This window comes from Babylonia areolata, chromosome 16, assembly GCF_041734735.1.
Source record: "Babylonia areolata isolate BAREFJ2019XMU chromosome 16, ASM4173473v1, whole genome shotgun sequence".
NCBI lineage: Eukaryota > Metazoa > Mollusca > Gastropoda > Neogastropoda > Buccinidae > Babylonia > Babylonia areolata.
The window spans coordinates 10615569-10620568 of record NC_134891.1 but is presented as its reverse complement, the minus strand read 5'-3'; the positions used below and the strand labels follow the sequence as shown (position 1 = coordinate 10620568).

Below are 5000 nucleotides of genomic sequence, written 5' to 3'. Positions count from 1 at the left end.
CGAAGGAAGCAGGGCTCAGCTTCTGGAGACGTTTTCCCTTGCAACACCTGTGGGAAGTGCTGCGCATCCAGAATCGGTCTCTTATCCCATATGAGGACACACACCGACAGATAAGCCTGCCTGCCTACTCGTCCGTCGGTCCGACGGGAGACTCCATTATGTATTATGTTTTTGTTGCTGTTACTGTTGCTGCATCTTTTTTCTTTTCTTTTTTGTATCTGGTCACATAACTGCGTGATAATTTGAGCAGTTTTCTACATCTGCAAAGCAGACGGTATAGGATGAAGAAAACTTAGGGATATAAAGGAAAGCAACAACAACAACAAAAAAAAGAAAAAGAAAAAAAGAAAGAAACACAAATTGATGATTTGGGTATAGTTTAAAAAAATTTAAATGAAAGGGAAAAAAAAAAAGAAAGAAAAATGATTGTGTCTTTTACTAAATGATTCACTTCCAAATGACAGTGTCCCTTGATAACCTCTTCATGCGTTCCCATTTTGAGGAGAAAAAAGACAAAACAAAACAAAAACAAACAACGAAATGTAAGGATGTGTTTCATTTCAACACTGATCAACACCACAATACTATATTGAACCTTTGACAAGCAAACACACCGTCCTTAGCAAGATTAGATCTTTAAATCTAACTTTAAAGTTTTTGAATATGCAGTCGAGGTTGTCAAGTAATGTGTTAATCATATTACCCATATATATATATATATATATATATATATATATATATATATATATATATATATATATATATATATATATTATGGCTCGGAAGCAACATATGGCAAACCTATGACGGTAAATGTATAACTCTGTCATTATCATGGTTGAATCAACTGTTCATTGGACATGGTTAGTTTGGCAGCATTTTATTGTATTGTATTGTATTGTATTCCGTTGCGTTGCGTTGCGAACGATGTATTCATTGTTTTGTATTGCATTGCACTATATTGCATTGTTCCGCAATATTTTTCTGCAATTATATTTTCTGTCACAGTGTCTTTCTGAGTGAAGTTCAGATTGCTCTCCCAGAAGAGACCCTCTTACGCCATGCAACAACCACCCCATAAACATTTTTTTCCCTGTCTGCAAGTGTTTTGGGTTTTACTGTCAAAGTGGATTTGTTTCTACTGACAGAATTTTGACTGGGGCTGCCCTTTTGTTGCCTTTTTTACTTGCGCGCAAAGTGCATACTGCATATGGGACAAGGGTTTATCGTCTCATTCGAAAGACTAGCACCCAGACATAACCACTCAAGGTCTAGTGGAGGGGGTTAAAAATACCAGTCATATTCTTCTTCTTCTTCTTCTTCTGCGTTCACTCGTATGTACACGAGTGGGCTTTTACGTGTATGACCGTTTTTACCCCGCCATGTAGGCAGCCATACTCCGCTTTCGGGGGTGTGCATGCTGGGTATGTTCTTGTTTCCATAACCTACCGAACGCTGACATGGATTACAGGATCTTTATCCTGCGTATTGATTCTTCTGCTTGCGTATACACACGAAGCAGGTTCAGGCACTAGCAGGTCTGCACATATGTTGACCTGGGAGATCGGAAAAATCTCCACCCTTTACCCACCAGGCGCCGTCACCGTGATTCGAACCCGGGATCCTCAGATTAAAAGTCCAATGCTTTAACCACTCGGCTATTGCGCCCGTCATACCGGTCATATAGTGGGACCCGAACCCGTAGACACTCTCTTTCTAGTCGAACGGATTATCACTGGGCCATCGCTGGACTTCTGGTTTTCTTATCTCAGGTCTTTTGAACGATGAAGTTCGAAATACGTTGCTGTCAGCCTGACAAACACGTATGTGTTGGTGTTTTGTTCAATTCACTTTATTACACACACACACACACACACACACACACACACACGCACGCACGCACATGCACGCGCGCACACACACACGCACGCACGCACACGCACACACACACACACACACGCACACACATGCACGCACGCACACACACACACACACACACACACACACACGCACACACACACACACACACACACACATACACACACACACACATCTCTCTCTCTCTCCGTCTCTCTGTATATATATATATATATATATATATATATATATGTGTGTGTGTGTGTGTGTGTGTGTGTATGTGTGTGTGTGTGTGTGTGTGTGTGTGTGTGTGTGTGTGTGTGTCTCTCTCTCTCTCTCTCTCTCCGTCTCTCTGTATATATATATATATATATATATATATATATATATATATATATGTGTGTGTGTGTGTGTGTGTGTGTGTGTGTGTGTGTGTGTGTGTGTGTGTGTGTGTGATCAAAGAAAAGGGGCAAGGCGAATTAAAACTACTCAGCTCTTGGGTTTGGGTGAAACGAAGATAATGTTGTAATCTAAAACTGCTAATTGCGCGGGTTACTGTGAAGTCATCTTATCCACAATAGATATGGAGAGAGGATACTAGCTTCAGGTCGTTCACCGCTGTTGGCTTCTACCATAGATATGGAGGGAGAGGATAACCGTCTCTTCTCGTTACCGACTTACTGTTTGTCTTTATCATAGATACGGATGAGAGGATACCCATCTCTTCACGTTACCGATTTACTGGGTTTTTTTGGTTGTTTTTTTTTTTTATCATAGATATGGATGAGAGGATACCCGTCTCTTCACGTCACCGATCTACTGTTTGTCTTTATCATAGATATGGATGAAAGGATACTCGTCTCTTCTCGTTACACATGTACTGCTCCTCGTCTTCATCATAGATATGGAGAGGAGGATGTCCATCTTCTCTCGTCGCCCACTTTTCGCCTTTATCATCTCGTCACCCACTGTTTACTTCGTCAAAAGCATGAAGGAAAGGATGATTATTGATCGTGGTTTTTTTCTTTCATTTTTTTCCCAGTAGTCTTTGTTCAAACAAAGGTTTGCATAATCCCATATGATTTATAGAATCGGAAGAGAAATAGAATAAGACACTGATTACTGACTGTTCAAAATAAAAGAACATTAGCAGACCAATGAATATTCATGAACACTTCGATTCCATATGACAGTTAAAAGCTTAGTCTGTACAATACGTTCAACTGGTGACCTATTTGGGTTATATTGTATAGTAATTTTATATACACATTTGTCGCTCACATGCCTGATTATAAACATTGGCAGTATCGGCTTTACATTTATATACAAAGAACTTGGCTATCAATAGTAAATGTGAAAAGCATCCAATAGTTTTTGTTTTATCATATCCAAAATCACCTATGCATAACTGAGAGAAAGTCTATCACAATTTAAACTCATTGCTTTCAATAGTTTACTAACTCTGTTTGAACAAAAAAACCACAACGCTGTCTATGAATACACTCCCATGAATAATGTAGGAATGTGTCTTTTTAGGATATTACGGAAATTGCACGTGTTATTTGAGAGCACCCCCATGTTCATCAGTTTAGAATTTATCGCAAGAGCACGATGATTAATTTTAAATCTGAAACCTGATTAACTTCATCTCATTGTATTATTTGTCTATCTCTCTCTCTCTCTCTCTCTCTCTCTCTCTCTCTCTGTATATATATATATATATATATATATATATATATATATATGCTGTGTGTGTGTGTGTGTGTTTTAGGTGTATCTTACTATGACAATACTTACGCTTTTATTTAGTGTTGTTTAGTGTAGGCCCTGTTTAGGGCGAGGACTAGATGTAAAAAGAAAACGAAATCACACCAGTGCTTATCTATTATCCTCGGAAATAAAGAACTCTCTCTCTCTCTCTCTCTCTCTCTCTCTCTCTCTCTCTCTTGTCATGTCTTCTTGTGTTGTGTGTGTGTGTGTGTGTGTGTGTGTGGGTGTGTGTGTGTGCGCGCGCGCGCGCGTGTGTAGTTTGTTTTAGTCTATCGTCAGCCACTGGGAGTTGTTATTTGTCTAGTTTTATCAATGTCTTTTTACGGTTCATTTTATGATGGCATTTACGACGAGCCTGTGATTGCACAAGTTAATTTCCATGTGGATTAATAAAGTGTTCCTCATTGATTTGATCAATTGTCTTGTCTTTCTTGTCTTGTTTAAGAACTGAACTCATGGCAACAAGTGTGTTGTCATCTGGCAGAATTATGTAAAAAGAAACACACTCTGATAGGTACACAAATATAGAAGCATGCACTCAGGGTCTAACAAGAGCGTTGGGTTATTTATATATATATTATGCTGCTGTCAGGCTCCTGCTGCCGAGCTGATGTGGTGTAGCGTATATGGATTCGTCCGAACGCAGTGACGCCTCCTTGGGGAAACTGAAACTTCTCTTGTCTTGTCTTGTCTTGTCTTGTCCTCACACACCCCCCACCCCCACCCCCACCCTGTCCTTCACTCTACCTGCCCTTTACCAGGGAAGTGTCTCAGGGGGCGAATGGATAGGAGATAACCGCCAAGTCACAAGTGTCCGTCCGGGCCCCCTGCGAGCACGCCCCGACCTGATAAAACTTTTCCTGGTCCGCCGAGTGTCCGTCCGAACCCCCCCCCCTCCTACCCCACCTTCACCCGTCCTCCTCCTCCCTTCCCCTCCCCTTCCCTTTCCACCTCGCTCCTTACCACCACCACCACCACCACCACCTTCCCTTCACCTTAGAGAGTGATCATAGCTGTTTGGACCAGCTCCAATAACTAAACTGCCACCCCTTCTACCGCGTTGTTCGATCAGTCTTTAACCCTTTCAGTGCTGGAGGGAAAAAAAAACCCCAGTAGAAAGTGGTGTTTCGAGTCATATAACTTTCCGAAACAATAAGCCTAAAACTGAGAAAATGGTCTGGAGATATACCACTTCAGATAAACTGTGTGAATTTTCAGTCTTCCAGAGTTATTTCCCTTCATCAGTGACGTTACTATGGTCTGGACGTAAAGTCATCATGATCAGATGAGACGTTAAACCGAGGTCGGTCCCGTATGCAGCAGGCATCCAGTGCACGTAAAAGAACCCACAGCAAAAAAAAAAAGGGTTGTCC

The 5000-nt window shown here is 41.1% G+C and overlaps 1 protein-coding gene across 1 annotated transcript in view; it reads right to left on the bottom strand.

Moving 5' to 3' along the window:
- Positions 1 to 5000, bottom strand: part of LOC143291140 (uncharacterized) — a 16621-nt gene that overhangs the window by 7538 nt on the left and 4083 nt on the right. The window lies entirely within an intron of this gene.